The following is an 18,230-nucleotide window of genomic DNA, read 5'->3' as shown; positions in this document are numbered from 1 at the left end:
CGGGTGAGAAAACATAGGTGAGCAGACCTGAGGGAGTGTGGGGATGACCAGAGCTGGGTATTCTATAGGCGCAGTGATCAGGGGTGGGGAAGTGAGGGGGGTGGTGGGGGGGCGGGCGCGGTGGTGAGGCTTGGTTAGCATCTTTTTTTATAATCCTAACAAATCACTATTAGCACTAGTCACAGATAAATCAGAGGATGTGAGCCTTATAAAGATAGGAACATTGCGCCACACAAGTGCCAGGCAATGACCATCTCCGGCAAGGGAGAGTTTAGCCATCACCCCTGGACATTCAATGGCATTACCATCGTTGAATCCCCCATTATCAACATCCTGGGGGTTACCATTGACCAGAAACTGAACTGGACTAGCTATATATATATATACTGTGGCTACAAGAACAGGTCAGAGACTAAGAATCCTGCAGTGAGTAACTCACCTCCTGACTCCCAAAGCCTGTCCACCATCTACAAGGCATAAGTCGGGATTGTGATGGAATACTCCCCACTTGCCTGGTTGAGTGCAGCTCCCACAACACTCAAGAAGCTTGACACCATCCAGGACAAAGCAGCCCGCTTGATTGGCATCCCATCCACAAACATTCACTCCCTCCACCACCGACGCACAATGGCAGCAGTGTGTACCATCTACAAGATGGTCACCAAGGCTCCTTTGGCAGCGCCTTCCAAACCCACGACCGCTACCACCTTGAAGGACAAGGGCAGCAGATACACGGGAACATCACCACCTGGAAGTTTCCCTCCAAGCCCCTCACCAGCCTGACCTGGAAATATATTGTCACTGGGTCAAAATGCAACTTTATATCCTATGTTATTTACCAGTAGTTTCGACTGGTTGTGCGCTGCATGATACTAACTGCATCCTGTTTCCATTCTTATTAATCTTAAACTCAGTGTTGTCGTTAGCCAAACATTCATCTAGCCCTTTCTTTAAGGAAATATTTTAAGTCATACACCATTAGCTACTTCACTGCAATCTTTTCTATAGAGCGACCACTCTACCAAGGGAAAAAAAATCTTCCTAATTTCAAGTCTAGCATAAGATTCATTAATTTTATGCTCATGTCTGCACTTGTGCTCCAAGTTAAATTATCAGCTTGGATTTACATTACAGTCTTCTCTGTTTAATTTCCCCCCATTTTATTCTAAGTATCCATAATTCAAATTGATGCCATACCAAAAACATCTCATACTTAAAATACATCAAAAATTTCTCATTTCATTCATACTGCTTAATTCAAAATGTCAGATTGTTCAAACATAAATTCCTATTGGAATCAGGGTACAGCCAGAGCAATGCGCCACCTTAAATGAATTCAGCATGTGATCAGCATCATATGCCTTGGACAGCCAACCGACTCCAACTTCAGAGGTCAAGTGGAGACAGAGAGTGGTTAGAAAACATGGCCAGGCAGAACTATTGCTAAAAAAATACATCAAATCCTTGAAGGAGCACTCAGGAATATTGAAGCGATAGCACAGAAATGTAATGCCCCTCCCATCGCTCACTCAATCTACCTGAAGAACAAGGAAGAATCACCATTCATAACCAGCTGAATTTTTGCAGCCAAAATGAGAGGATGCATACTTTAGCTAATGATGCTGCCAAAGCACATTGCTGAGCTGATTCAAGCAGGTCAGAGCAGCTAAACCTGCTCAGCTATCCAACTTCAACTTGATGGAACATATGAATGAAGTTGTTGCAAATTGTGGAACAGACACTTTCTGCATCAGGAATCAGGCCCCTTCTTTTCTAAACAAGCTCCATCCAAACAGAATGTTTGCACCAATGAAAATAATCAGGTAGAAAAATGCTGAACATTGAATTACCATCAGTGAGGGAAAAAAAAGCTACTAAAAATTGAATACTTCAATACCCCCAATATTTTAGTGGCTTTGACGCTCTCTGTTACCTAAAACAACAATTCAGCATGAAGGTCTACTGTTCTCCGAGAAGATGGTGTGCTTTGATTGAAGTATAACACTGCAAGGCAGAAAAGTTACCTCAACTATAGATAACTGAGGGGTTCAAGTAAAGTGCTCATGGTGAAATGAGATGGAACTAATAGTTTTATTGCCAAGCATGACATTGGTGAACCAGACAATTGATTTTGTGTGTGATTTATTCAAACAAAGGAATGTTTGTTTTGAAAAGTTATTGCTGCACATGATTCAGATGGACCACTTTTGTTGGGTGTTCTGAAAATAACTTGCATGATGTATTCCTCATGGAAGCAGTTCAAAGCAGAATTTGCTGCCAACTACTCTTGGCAATGTTCATTGATCTCGCCAGCAGAGGCAACAGCTGTAACAAACATAGTCAAGGATCCCAGACTGACTAGGCAGCTGACTTTAAAGCAGCAAAACTTCATCAATGTATGAGTTCTCAGCTGTGACCGCTGGCAGAGCAAAGCGTTGTGTTTGTCCTCCATGCCAATGAGAACATCCTGGCATCCGGATCATTGACCTATGTCAAAAATATCAAAATCTTTTGTCGCTGGCTAAAAGGATATTGTTGCTAATGGAAATGTGTGTGAACAAAGACACAAAGCGAATGGATCCATGGACGATGAGGAACCGCTCTCCACCATTGTCATGATGTCCTTTACATACCAAGGAAGTATTTTTATTCATTTACAGGGTGTGGGTATCGCCCAATAAATGCTCAACCCTAATTGCCCCTGAGAAGCCCATCTGTGCTAATGGAATGCTGTTCTGTGACAAAATAAAAATTGACAATCTTGTCCATGAATATGCCCACAGCAGGAAGAAAATCAGAAGCACAGGCTATTTTGAAAAATGGCTCATCATTGTCTGCTACAGATTTGGAATGGTGCTGGAATTTCAAACACAAGCATTTTAATGGTTGCTTAACGCTTCTAACAATTTTAATATCTCTGCACCTGGTATATTGCTTTGGTGAAAAGCCATGAGTTGCATGGGTGGCTTGATCAATACTTCTGGCAAAAGGCAGCTTTCAAATAGGTGTAGCTGACTCTAAACATTCTTCAAAGCATTCTAAATCCTTGAATTATAGCTTCACTTATTTTATTTTCCATACGGAAAATAAGTTTCATTCTGTGAATGTAGCTTAGAGATTAGGGCCTGAATTTTGTGGTCCCTAAACGAGACAGCAAAAATTAAAGGCTGCCGAGTGGCACAGACATAAGTCCCGCTTTCTGTCCCACCAGCAGCCATTTTGAAGGGCGCAGGAAAGGGCGCAGAGCAGGAAGCCCGCCCACCCCTATCAAAAGGCTCCTGGTCAGACCTTTCTGGATTTTCACAGGTTGGGTGGGCTCCGAACACCCTCTGCGACCCCGATGTGTGAGATGTGGGAATGGCCATGGAGGTGGGATAAAAGGACAGGAAACCTCGTACATTGGAGGATTTTTAGAACTTAAGGATGGCATTGAAGGCAAACTGATGCTATGGGAGGTCATTAAATGTGCGCGTGGAAGCATAGGAGAGTCCATAGAAGGGCCAAATTTTGCTCAGGTATCGATTTTTAGGAAGGTCACAACTGTATTTTTAATCATATTTAATCACCAGCAATTATAAGAATCACTGGAACTCTCAAAAAAAATAAAATGGTGGCCAAAGCAGGCCCACTCCGGATCTGACCTGCCTTGGATATGTCGATCGAGATGGCAGATCAGCCCCTGTCACAAAGTGGGTCCTTCCACTGAGAAAGTCTCATTTCCCAGAAGTCTGGCAAAATTGTGACAGCAGGAATAGTCCAGCCTCCCAAATCCCGCCTGCGACATGAAAATCTAGCCCTAGAGATCTATTAATAAGAATCATCCAAATTGCTCTTATCTTAAATTTCTCCAGTGCTTAAAAATTCTTTTGAATGTGGGGTGCCCAAATTTGCACAGAATGACTGAGGGATTACTGCAGGAAACACAAGCAAATTAATGTTTCTATCAGTTCCTCTGCTTGCTCTCTTAACACAGGCATCCAAGTATTTCAAGTGAATTATTGTTTCTGCTAAAATAGTGGACAAAGAGATGCAATATAGACAGGTTGCTAAAATTGCTAAGAGTCAGGCTAATATTTTAGAATATGCACCGAGCAAAAATTTATGCAAAATGACATTGATGTATTTCAGTTTATAGCAAATGCTTTTAAAATGCACACTAATACATCGTCAGCCTTGTTTATTGCGAGCCAGAATTCTGAAAAAAATAATGGTGTCTGAATGACCCATGCCGTTGTTAATCTGCAAATCAGTCAGCAACTTGCAACAAATAGAAATACCCTGTGAATTGAAAGTTGCCACAACTTGGTGGCCAATTTGTGCCCCTCCATTTTTATATCAATGAAAACGACATTTCATAGTTCATCTTATTGTGCTGCAATTGCACATTAATTTCCCATTCAACCTGCAACAGATAGGTAAATCTAGTAATTACTGTTGTTATATGCCTTTAAGGGATATCAGCATGACATCACCAGAAGGGAAATGTGATCCAGTCTTTGTTTCATTTTTTGCTTTGAGCAGAGCGCACACACAGCTCTGATGACTTCAACCTCTGTACCTATGTATAACTATTCTTGCGTGCCTCACCTTAATAAATGAAACCACAATTTTTTCACCTAATCTCTTTTAAGAGATTGGTGCCTTTTGTCTTGTACAGTTTTGTCTTGCATGCTGACTGCAAGGAAAAACTTTGAAGACACAGCACCCAGCCAGAGCTCAAATAAAGAATTGGTAAGCAGACAGAACCCATGTGGTGAGATTGCAGCACCTGGTGGTACAGGGCGTCGAGAGCACCAGCACCGGGTTAGTTCAGTCGGGAAAGCAAGTGACCAAAGTGTGGGCTGGATCAATAGTGAGTGCGGGAGAGTCAAACAAAAAAAAAGTGATAAAAATTGGGCCAGAGAAGGTTGCGATTATAATGGACGGCTTTGGGAGTTGCTAAACAATAAATTGGCTGAGAAGCAGTCTCACGGAGAAATTCCAAGCATTTACTACATTTCATACCCCATTCGGACGATATTGTTTTCAACTACTTCCTCTCGGGCCGTAGGCCAGGATCTCTTTCAAGTTCACGTAGACTGCATTACATGCATTGTGCCAGGATGCATCTGTATTGCAGACAATATGGCTGTTGTGAGAAGAACAAAACAAGAACATGGCCAGAATCTGCACTTGTTGATGCAAGTGGTACGTAATGAAGGATTGGTGTTCCGCAGTCTGAAATGTGACATCAACGTGCAGCAGATCAATTTTTTCCATTATATTTATTCCAGAGTTGGCACATGTTCCAATCGTAAAATGGAGGATACTAAAGCCAAGGGCAGTCTTCAAAGATACCTCGGTCTCCTTAATTTCTTGTCTCCATACATTCCCAATTTAGCTCAAAAATAATCATCGCTAAGGGAATTGTTGAGAAAGGATGTGCCTTTTCTGTGGCACAAAGACCACCAATACCTCTTCGGAGCACTGAAACAGTCATTATCAGAAAGATCAACTTTGCAATTTTACAATCCTAGAGTGACAATTACCCTGGAGATAAGATGCCTTGCAGAAAGGTCATGCATACTACAAAAAGGCAAACCAATTGCATTTACTTCAAAATCTCTGTCCATGATGCAATTGAACTACCCCAACACTGAGTGAGAAACATTAGCTGTAGTGCTTGGAATCATGCGTTTTCATGTCTATCTGTTTGGCAAAAGATTTGTGGTAGAGACTGACCACAAGCCACTGGAGATGATTTGGTGAAAACTATTGACCAGTGCACCACCAAGATTGCAACATCTCTTGATAAAGATTCAAGGTCACAACTGTAATATTAGGTACAAACCAGGTAACTTGACGATCACATCTGATACGTTTACCAGATTGCATAACACAATGAAAACAGAAGATATATCCTTAGGTCTACAAGTTGACTTCATTGACATCGAACTTGAAGCTGTTGAAGATGTTCTCCAAATTGATCTGGTACATTCTGAACAATGCAAATGCCAGCAGCTACAAAAAGAAACAGCAAAATATTCTACATTGCAGCCACTGTGGAAAACAATTGCTGAAGGGTGTCCTGATTCAATTTAGCATGTCCATGAATACGAGAGACCATTTTGGCCTTATCGGGACAAGCTGCCCATCTCCCAGGGAGTCATTCTTAAAGACAGGCAGGTCATCATACCGGAATCCTTATGACTTAATATGCTTCAACAACTTAATCACTCATGGACATAGATTGGACAAGAACACTCGCAAGAGAGATAGCCTTTTGGTCAGGTATGAATAATGACATTGAAGTCATCGTCAGGAAGTGTGAGGCATGTCAAGAGCATATGCCAAGTCAGGAAAAAGCACCACTGATTCCACATAAAGTTCTGACCCACCCTTGGTCCAAAAGCATCCTCTTTCAAATCCATGGCATTGACTTCATCACCGATGACTTTACCAAGTGCCTCGTTATTGGACAACTGCATAATACATCAAGCACAACTGTCGCCCACACCATAGGTGCTATTTTCAGTTTATTTGGTGTGCCTAGAGAGATCATTATGGGTAACACTCTGCAATCTACTGGTAAGCCATTTCAGGATATGTGTGAGAAATGCAATATCGATCACACTACTTCTTCTCCACATTACCCTACGTCTAACGGCCGAGCACGTACAAATTATTTATCCGGTGAAATCCCTAATTCTCAAATGTAGACAAACCAAACAAGATCCACACATTGTAATGTTACATCTGGGAGCGACAACTTTAAGCCAGACTATTAACATCACCGGCAGAGCTTATGTTTGGCAGACCAGTACATGCCAATTTACTTACCTTACTCATCCTACTCTCTCAGACACTCAAAAGAAACTTTTAAAGCTACAAGAGAAGATAACCAACGTGCAGGATAAAAATGTAGATACAGAATTGCCAAGTTTACAGTTGGAACAACAAGTTCATATCCAGGATCCTACAGAATATACTTGGCAACCAGTCAAAGTGACGAGGATTTGTTCAGAACCAAGGTCTTATGAAGTAATTAAAAACAAAGGCACAACAGTGAGGCATAACTGAGGACAAATCAGATCCATTCCAGCTCCTCAACTACCATACAATCCTATTACATCTAGGACAAAAACCCAGATGTAACCAGGAACAACATCCAAGAATGACAACCCCCAGATCACTGTGAGCTAATAAAGAAACCTCTAGACAAGGTTACTATTGCAAGATATGAGCGTACCAGCAGCTTACCTTTACACTTTAGGGATTCAGATTCATCTGTTCTGCACACTTATATCATGGTAACCAAACATGAACATGTATTGTAAATAATTATACCTCTTTGGAAGCAGGGAAAGCATCTTTAAAAAGAAAGTGGGTGTCGGATTACACCTTTAAGGGATATCAGCATGACATCACTCGAAGGGAAATGTGGCATGAGATCCAGTCTTGGTTTGACTTTTGCTTTGAGCAGAGGGCGCACACAGTTCTGATGCCTTCAAGCTTTGTACCTATTTGTAACTGTTCTCATGTACCTTGTCTCAATAAAGGAACCTACAATGTGTCTACCCAATCCCTTATGAATGATTGGTGCCTTATGTCTTGTACAGTAAATAAGCCCAAGGTATCATATCATTGTTATAACATGAAAATTACTAGCATAAGTGACCTTTAAATGACATAATTGTTATTGATTGCCAATTATCTTCTCTAGCCCAGAAAATGAACAATAAGTCTGGAGTCTCACTTCCTCAGGTTGTGAATTTTTTAGGGGATTTTAAAATGACAATTTAAAAAAAAAATCCTTTTCCATTCTGTATCTTTTTCTCTCTCTCTCTCTCAAACCTTTATTTCCCTCTTTTTTTTTCTCTGTACTTGATTTGACATTGAATTCACCCACTTTACTTCAACATCCTGTTCAGTCACTCTTATGTTTATTTCTCAATCCTTAAATCTCATTAGTTAAGTAGATGCACTATTACCAAATTGAACTTTCAGTAACTTCTTTGCAAAAAACAGAACATCCACAAACAAGCCTAACTAAAGACGACGTTAGAAGGTCCACTCCATCAAACTCTGGCCCAATAGCTTTATTATTATGGATTGAATGGGCAATAAGAACCCCACAATTCTTTACCTTTACTACCTTCAATACCTGTGGATAGATCAGGTTTCTTGTTCCGATGTACATAACCTTACATTTATGTGTTAAAAGTTCTGATGATAGGTTATTGACCTGAAATGTTAACTCTGTTTTCCTCTCCACAGGTGCTGCTTGACTTGCTTAGTATTTCCAGCATTTTCTGCTGTTATCCCATATTTCCACCATCTGCAGTGTTTTATGCTTGTGTTAAAATCTGGGCCCATCTGCTAAATTGGTTCAAATTACTTCTAATATTATTAATCTTTCTTATACTCGTCATCTGGCCATATAACTTGGTGTCTTCAGCAGATTTTATAATATTGCAAAAGTCATGCCTTTTACGTATCACTGAAGAATAGTGCTAACTGCAGGCAACTAAGAACAGTCCCTGAAAAACTCCACTTATCACAGTCCATCAAAAAACCTTTTATATCTTTTTGTCAGCTTCTGTTTTCAAACAAGCAGTAATCAGCAGCCCACAGCTCAAATCCACTACAACAGATAGAGGAACTGTGGAAGTAAATTCTGGAGAGATGATGTTTGAATCAACTTAGTTATTTTTAAACCTTTGGTTATACTGGGGCCATTTTAAATATCAAGGTCATTGAAAATTTAAACCTTGCATGCTAAGACTACGCAGGCTTAAAATTGTGTCCTTTCTTACTGTAATTACACACCCATCCTCTCTCAAACTTCTATATTTTGGAGAAAGAGATATGTGAGCATTTAGTGCTTTAATGCCAAATAGTTATTCAAGTTGCAACTCTAAAACTGAAATTTCAATGAATTCTGGTTATCTTGTTAGTTTAAAATAAATCAGTCTAGTTTTTGGCAACCTTGATGGAAATGACATATTACTAATCAATAAAACTCAAATTTATTAAATGTAGAAAAATATAATTTGTTGAAAGGGATAATTCAATCTTCAGATCCATTTCCTTTTTCTTTAGTGGAATTTTGCTGAGATTATTTAGTAATGGACGTCTTTTAAACCATTTACTGAGGTCCAATTTTGGTATGTGAAGTTAATAAATATAAATGAATGACAAGTACCCAACAGCAGTAAGGGAAAGCCAGGCATTCTAAATGAATAAGTAAGGGCAATACACTTTTTTTTGAAAGCATCTAACACCTGACAAGCTTTCTGCTGAAGCTGTAGCTTAATGCGTTATCGATTGATTTGCCTCATGGATCACAGCACAGAAGATGGCATAAAAAACATTCTGCTGACTATCTGGGGAGGTGACATATATAGATCAAAAAATGCATGTCAAATGCTGAATGCTTCACAAAAACTGATTCTTATCTCTACAGTATGAAGCTGAAAGGCTGGATTCTCGCTACCAAGGCAGGTATCTGGAGTTGAGAAATTTCCCGACTTGGCAGCTTCTATCTCAGTTTAAAAGGCCCCGTCAGACCCAACTTTTGCTCTGTGAAGGTGGGGTGGTGGGGGGGAGATAGAGCAGGGCCCATTGACCTCAAAATCAGAGCATAGATGGCCACAGGAGTGAATGAGTGCTGAGGCAGGCTGGTTAGAAGGCCACCTCAGTTCGGTGGGACTTCATCCCAGTTGTTTTAAAAACTGTTAGGACTTCTAGCTCTCACCATTCACATCCTATCATCCCCACCCATTCACCATGCACCTTTCATGCCAAATCATGCCCCCACATCCACCCCCTTTTCCCCCACATGCCCTAATTCATGCCAGCTCATGAGTCTACTTGGCCCCTCCATGCCACCTATACCCCTATGCCATCACCATAGGCATTAACCCAGTATCTATGATGGACAGACTTCAGGAGCCATTCGGAAATGAAAAAAAAAATAACCTTAACAATCCAAGAGTGCTCTCCCTAACACACACATGATACTGGGGGGAAAAAAAATTCTCACTCATGAAAACCATTCAAAGATTTTAAATCCCCTTAAGTGTTCAATCTGCTATAAAAACAAACAAAACAAACTATATCAAAGACAGCTAATCTTTTAATTGCCTCTTTAAACTGTCAATTAAAATGTCAACTCAGCACGCCCCTGACCAGCTGAGATAAATATTTTTCTAACTTTTGAAACTCAGCCAAGCATTCATGATAACCTCAGCTGTAATAATAGCCTTTGGGAAATATCAACCAAGAAATCAATTGAAACTGCAAATATTTTTTTTTCTCTCCAACCTGACAGCTTCTGTTTGTACTTTTTTATTTTTCAAGGGCTGGGGATTTAAATGACTTCAAATCAGAACATTTAAATAGACCTTATCCATCCTAAAAGAGTGTTTACTCATACTCCATAAATTTGTGGCTCCCAAGCTTCAGTTTAAGGCCCTTAGAAAAGCGAAAATGGGGTCTTTTTGAATTTAGCACTCCGTGGTGAGGTTCCTATTTTAAACAAACAAGTGGTGCTGCTATGACATCTCCACTGTCACCAATTGTTGCTAATATCTTTATGGGAGAGTTCAAACCAGCAACACTTCAATCAGCTAATCTTCAACCTAAACACTGGCTTGGATATGTTGATGGCACTTTTGTCATATGGCAACATTCTATTTGAGAACTTCACAGTTTCCTACAACGCCTCAACAAGCAATATTCGAATATCAATTTTAATATGGAGATGGAACAACAACTTTCCATACCATTCTTGGTGTTCTCATCACAAAGTGTCACAACACACCAATACACCAAGTTTACCATAAGACCATTCAGACCGACAGATACCTGAACTATTGATCTTTCCATCATCCCCCCACCTTCCAATCAGTTTCCAGCACTCTCATTAGAAGAGCCTACTCTGTCAGTGACAAGAAATATATACAAGAACTCTGCCATATTAAACCTGCACCTCAACTCAATTGATTTCCTTCACACAAGATTAACACAGCCCCCAACAGTTACTTACTCCAAAACAGCTACTTCCATTAAGGCAAAATTCAGCCTCCTGTATATCGGTTTCACCTTGCACAGGCTACAACATATACTCAAGTGAGCAAACATAGAAGTCTGACACAAGTCATGTAAGGAGCTCCAATCTGTCCTTCATACTCATAAAAACAAGAAGCCATCTCACAATAAACCAGGCATTCAAAGCATACCATGAATTTGTGGGCTCTTCCACATTAGGGAAGTAGGCCACAGCCTACACGATAGACTCAAGGTACATGAAACCCGCTTGGGAGGAAATACTTGCATTGGAAGCTGTTCGGAGCAGGCTAACTAGGCTGATTCCTTAGATGAGGGGTTTGTCTTATAAGGAAAGATTGAGCAGTTTGGGCCTATAGTCAGGGTAGATGCTGAGAGGTTGTTTCCCTTGTAGGCGAATCTGGAACTGGGGGCACAGTTTCAAAATAAAGGGCCTCCCTTTTCAGATGAAGATGAGGAGGAATTTCTTCTCTCAGATGGTTGTTAATGTTAGGAATTCTCTTCCACAGAGAGCAGCGGAGGCTGGGTCATGGAATATATTCAAGGCTGAGTTAGACAAATCTTTGATTTGACAAGGGGGTCCAGGGTTATCTGAGGGACTGGGGGTTGGCATGCAGAAATGTGAAATTAAGGACACAATCAGATCAGCCATGATCTTATTGAATGGTGCAGCAGGCTTGAGGGGCCAAATGGCCTACTTCTGCTCATATTCCTTATGTTCTTATATTCAAACACAGTGTATGGGACAAGTCAGCTATCATTAAATTGCTCAAGTTAATAACCACAACACCCAAAGGCCCAAATCTAGACTCATCCATCAATCAGTGGCATACAAAGTGACATACAGTGCATCAGGGAAGATCTACCAACAGCACACTGTCTCCCAAGACGGGCACCTTCTCATCAGTTACATCTAGAAAACTAAAGAAGCACATTATCATCCATTCTTCACAGTCAACCAACTGGCTGCAAGAATGTTAAACAGATTAAAAACACAATAGCCTGATCAAACAGCAGTAAGATTCCACCCATTTTCCCATCTTCCAATATATATAACTGATTCTTTCACTTGTTCCAGTCATTCCTCCAGAGAATAGGCTGAGCATGCTGTCCAAAAATGTCAAGGCCGACCAGTTCTTCTAAAGAACTCTCCTAAGGTAACAATTGCTCTTCTCAGAGCAAATTTTACATTGTCTAACTGTAAAATCATCTTACTAAAATACAAGGTTGTTGCAGCTGTTTGTGCAATCAAAGAGATTGAACAACCTGAAGGTTGTCACTGAAAGCTCGATTAAAGGTGATCATGGTTGATCCATGCCATCAAGACCATCATAGGATGAGGTTCTGGAAAAGCGTGCCACTTTAATGAAGATTGCCCATGGAATTTGGGTTGAAGGGAAGCTGCTGTCAGGTGAGAATCGGTGGCTAAAGTCTCAAAGGGAATGAGTTGGAATTTCACCTGAGGAGGATCAGAGAAGGATATCAGTCATGAGCAACTGAGCAGCCAGAGCAGAGGAATGAGCAGCATGGCTCTGGCTCTGGCTCTGTTCAAGCCACAGGGGTAGCAACACTTAAGTGTAATTGGAAAAGGAAAAGAAAGAATTTGTAGTTCATCAAGGATATTCACTTGGGTACTTAACACTTCAACTGTCAATCTCACTGTCAATATTTACGCGCCATAAACTTTATTCAAGTTTCTATTGTCAAGTCACCCCCATTGTTGCCTCTCACCCACCAAGATAAGATGATAACCAATGGGTGTTAGTGCACTGGGACCTTTGGGGGTCAGGTTTAGTGGGTTCAACACTGGTGTACTGATTAGCTGAATTTAGGAGATTTGATGAAGCATGCCTGAATGAATCCATCCCAGGAATCACTGGTAGCTATGAGAGTAACTGCAGGTACTCGCCTCCTCCTGTGCCACCTGTTGCTCCTTCTCTGAAGATTCAGAGTGGTCATCAACTTCTCATCCTGAACTGTTGTGCAAGGCACAGCAGCCAAGTGTCACAAAATCACAGAATTTTAACGGCACAGAAGGAGGCCATTTGACTCACCGTATCTCCAAATGAGCATTATGATGCAGTGCCATTGTCCTGCCTTTTCCCAATACCCCTGCACCTTGTTTCTATTCAAATAATCATTTAATGCCCTCTTGAATGCTTCATTTGAACCTGCCTCCACAACACATCCAGATAGTGCATTCCAGACCCGAACAACTCGTTGTGTGAAAAAGTTTTTTTTCACATCGCATTTGCTTCTTTTGCAAATCACATTAAATCTGTGTCTTCTCATTCTTCAACCTTTTACGAACAGGAACAGCTTTTCCCTATCTACTCTGTCCAGCCCCCTCATGATTTTGAACATCTCTGTCAAATATCCTCTCAGCCCTCTCCTCTCCAAGGAAAACAGTCCCAACTTCTCCAATCTATCCTCATAGCTGAAATTTCTCATCCCTGGGACCATTCTTATAAATCTCTTCTGCACACTCTCCAATGTGTTCACATCCTTCCTAAGATATGGTGCCCAGAACTGTACACAATATTCCAGCTGAGGTCTAATGAGGGTCTTATATGAATTCAGCATAACCTCCCTGCTCTTGTACTCTATGCCCCTATTAATAAAACCCAGGATACTGTATGCTTTATTAACTGCTCTCTCCACTTGTCTTGCCACCTACTCAGCCATGTCCAGAAGGCTAATTCTCTCAAATGGTTAAAGATGAAGTCCATTGGCTTTCAGCACATTTATAGCAGACCTTCCTGTCTTTTGCCATTCTCACGAAAGCACTTGAGTTAAACGCAGAAGTCAGCAAGTTCCTTCTGGCTTCCCAACATTCTGGCATTTTTTGATGTTTTAACTTCCCATACACAGAGACACCCGCCCACCCTGGTTGATTAAAATCCTCTCCATATCCCTGAACGCAAAACCTCTCATGAACTAACACCCATCAGGCAACGTTTTAACAGTCAATCACTTTGAATTTTTTTTAAAACCTTGATAACTGGGTAAAGAGTGATTAATAAATCTGAAAATTACATTTATCACAGAAAAAAAAGCACTTTAAAATCAATTCACCAATTTTAATTTGCTGAAAATAACTTGCAAAAATATACAAAACTATTTTCTTAGTTGGTTCCTTAGTAAATTTAAAAAATGCTACCTTTCAAAATGTACATATTAGCGTCGTTGCATCCAAAAGTTCCAGCTGACTTTTAGAAGCCTCCTCAAAGACCTGCAAATGAGCGTAATTTGTGTAAATTTCCCATGGCAATTGATTCGTTATGTAGGTGAGATCATTTTTGTGGGCAAGGCCTGCTTCTGGCACAATATTTTTAAAACTAGTGCAAAAGATTGTAGAAACTCATGCTAAAGTTCCATGATCTTTCTTAGCAGCCAGGCTGATATCAGGGAAATTATTTCAAAAGAGATGGTGCAAGTGAGTGGAAACCCCAGGTCAGAAATTTTAAGTTCCATAGTCAGACAGGTGGATCTCCTCTCTTAGCTTAACAGTCTTCATCTAAGTACTTACGGCAACCTAATCCTTATGGGATGTAGCCACCAAAGCACAAATCTACTTCAATTTGGTAGTAAATTGATCATATCATTTAAGGGGCCCATAAGGATAGCTGGTTGGGAAATGGGCAGTAGGAGATACACTTCTGAAGTTACAGGAAAGATAAATTGACACTGAAGGTTGCTTTCTAGCACCTGGAACAGAAACGTAGGGATGCCCTATGTCTGAGCACAGACCACGATCCCTGTGATTGAATGGTGAAGTCTCAGGCAGTGCCGATATTGGAGCTCAGCATCAAGCTGGTGAGGAAGGAGATTGGGACTGCTAATGTTTCAGTGGCTATCAGGTAAATTATGACAGGTTAGAATGAGGCACAGGAGTGGGGAAATTGGAAGGGGAGCAGCTGTGCTGATGGGTGATTGGGGGTGGGGAGGGGGTGCATGTGAAGGGAGGGGCAGCAGCCTACATCCTTTAAATGTAAAGTCAGGAAGAACACACCTGCTCCTTACACATTCTGGTAAGTATTTTCAAAAAAATATCTTATTGCAAAGGTGGTCCTAAGGCATGATTTTCCTGAGGGAAAACCAACACTGCAATTGGGACCCAAACATGCGTTACACCCCTCACTTGCACAGGCACTGCAAAATAATTGTTCGTCCTTTCTCAATATGGCAGGCAGAATTGTGTGCATGTTTCCTGTCTGGCCATTTGGGGCCTTAGTAGGGCCATCAGCATCCAAAAACCGCATGCTGCACAGCTGAATTTATCAGCCCTGATACTGCAAGCCGTCGATACTAAAGCAGGATGCATGAATTAAATACTATATTCCATGGTTCTCACATTCTTCAAATCGATGACTAAAATATGAAAAAAATCCTATTTGCACCAAAAATAAAATGAACAAAAATGGAGATTACAAAGCAGTTTCAATTGATTTTCTAAAGCATTACTTTTCCTTCTTCCTATTCCCCTATCACCACTGTCATTATACAGAATATTATGGTCAGCATCTTTTATGAATTAATTAACTGAATTAGAATTAGAAGCTTCCTCTGTCTGGTGACACAAGGCACAGCATGTGCTTATGTCATTTTTTTTTTAATTCAACCATGGGATGTGGGCATTTATTGTCCATCCCTAATTGCCCTTGAGAAGGTGGTGGTGAGCTGCCTTCTTGAACTGCTGCAGTCCATGTGGTGTAGGTACACCCACAGTGCAGTTAGGGAGGGAGTTCCAGGTGCTTATGTCTGTTACTGTAGCTAGATTTTCTTGGAACAGGACACCAGCCTGGCACCATTCTACATCAAGCATGGCTGACCAGAACATTCTCCTGCTCTTACTGCCTGCCATAGGTGTAACTGGAAGGATGTTTAGTCATGTTATGAAGACACCTTCTGCAGACATCAAATCCTGGAGTGGGACTTGAACCCAGAGCTTTTGGCTCAGAGGCAGGGACACTACCCACTGCATCACAAGATCTCGTTAATTGAATTCATAGAATAACAAATTTAATAAGTGATTATTTAAATACATATAGAGAAGAGTATAGGAATCATGAATTTATAGCATGTTACAACATAGAGAGAGCCTTTAGCTTCTTTCCTCTGTTAAATCTGCACACACACAAGCACACGCAAAACGAACACCACCCATGGGATGGAGCTTGATTATAGGCACTGGGCCATTTCCCTGATTGTGACACAGGGTTATCTATTTTATTCAAAAGGATAGAGAAATTAATATAGAAAGAGAAGGAACAGATAGATATAAGAGGGGAAAACCTGGGGAAAGAGGAGAAAGGTACACAGGACAAAAGGAAAGAGAACCAGCCTCTGAGAAAGGGAGGAAATCTGAGCGGCAGAGAGAAAGAATGGAGCTGATAAACAGAAGGAAAAGAGCAAACAGCTGGTGTTGGATTTAAAGCCCCCCCACCAGGCCTGTTTTCAGCAGGGGGGGGCATGTAAAATATGTTGGGTGCCCAGCCCACCCCCCCCAAACTGTTCCTCATAATACATGTGGGGTGGGTAAGTCACTCACTAGGCCATCTGCCCTTAGGCCTATTGAGGCCCTTAAATGCTCAATTAATTCGGAATTAAAGGCCTCAAACTGCCTCCACTGCCATTTCTCTGGCAGGTCAGCGCTGTGTGGATGGAGAGTAAACCATGTCTTCTGCTGTGATTGCCAAGCCTGTGATGAGAGGCCTGTTGGCCAAACATCTATGGTTTCACCTGGCTGTGGCTTTTACTTTAGCTTTTGCTGTAGCTGGTACCTTCAAGTTCATAGTAGGTGATTCCAGGAAGAGCGCATATGCTGACTTCTATAAGAAATATGATGCCATGAAGGCATTTGAAGTCATAGGGATGCTGGTGTGTTTGAAAGTGTGAAACAAAGAAGTAAATTCTTGCAAAGGGAACTTGGAACGAGTGACAGCGTTGCTCCTCCAGTACACACTGGGAAATGGAGACAAAAGGATATACTTTGTGCATTCTGTACCTGATGTATAAATGAAACATTTAATTTTCTGACCGTTAAAAAAACACTAGGCAATGGCAGCGGGCCAGAGTGTGAAGACCACTTTTGAAAGGGCTTCTTTGAAAAGGTGGGTAGGAAGGCAGAGCACATCAATCAGGAGCACCACGCACCCCACCCCACCCAGTCCAGTTCCTCGCCGTCTGCCCTCCAAATCCGGCCCGAGCTCCCCTCTCCCCCACTTCCTTAGCTCTCTGAAGCCTCCCCACCCTAAAAGGCTGGGACTCACCTGTCTCTGGTCATCACTGCTCATCTTAAAGGACCTCCTTGCAGCCCCAGCAGCACCCACTACTGAACTCTAGCACTGCTGCGACTGCTGGAGCTGTCAGCCAATCTACTTGGCTGGTCACTCTCGAGGGTGGGACTTCCTGTCTACTGAGGGGTGGAAGTCCAGCCCTGAGCTTGTTTAGCCTAACAGCCCCCCACTCCCCCCCCACCACCACCCACCCCCACCACCACCAGCCGCTTATCACTGTGGGGCAAGCTCTTTAGAAGCTGGTCTGTTCAGGATTGACTTTTTTTTTGGAAGAGTCGGGCAGTGGGTGGCTACCCCCACCACCGCCCCCACACATAAAATTAAGCCCATGGAGACTCTGAAAGAGCAGAAGGTGGTAAATGGAAGAGAGCAGAAAGAAGCAGAAAGGATCAAAGAGAGCGCAACATACAGTAAGGAAGAAGCTAAGAGAGATGAAAGAAGAGACACAGAGATATAGAAGAAATGAAGTTTAGAGACCCACAAACAGGGGAGACAAATGTGATGGAGATAAAGGATGAGAGTGAGAATGAGGGTTTAGAATGCAAGGAAGGCAGAAATGGAGAAAGGAAAAAAACTTGCATTTATATCAAAAGGGAAAAGCAGTAAAACTTTGAAATGAAGGGTGCCAGTCAAACTTGTCCGAACCGGTCTTGTATACCTTAAAATGGAACTCCAATATTACTGGCGCCAGTGTTACTGATTTTTACTGGGATTTGAAAATGTTGAACCACCTTTTCCTAGTGCTTCTCATGACCTCAATATGTTCCAAAGCCCCTCACAGCAAATGAAGTACTTTTGAAGTGTACGCACTTTTGTGATGCAGGAAATACAGCAGCCAATTTGCAGGCAGCAAACCTCACAACAGAAAGGTGATAATGACCA

At 41.5% G+C, this 18,230-nt stretch overlaps 1 pseudogene; it reads left to right on the top strand.

Annotated features, from left to right (window-relative positions):
• The first annotated feature begins 16,690 nt into the window (after positions 1 to 16,690).
• On the top strand, positions 16,691 to 17,100 carry LOC144690712 (cytochrome c oxidase subunit 6C pseudogene; annotated as a pseudogene).
• Positions 17,101 to 18,230: the final 1,130 nt, after the last annotated feature.

Source organism: Cetorhinus maximus, chromosome 2 (assembly GCF_964194155.1).
Source record: "Cetorhinus maximus chromosome 2, sCetMax3.hap1.1, whole genome shotgun sequence".
Classification (NCBI taxonomy): Eukaryota; Metazoa; Chordata; class Chondrichthyes; order Lamniformes; family Cetorhinidae; genus Cetorhinus; species Cetorhinus maximus.
Note: the sequence above shows the minus strand (reverse complement) of the source record. Positions and strands in the feature narration are given on the sequence as shown.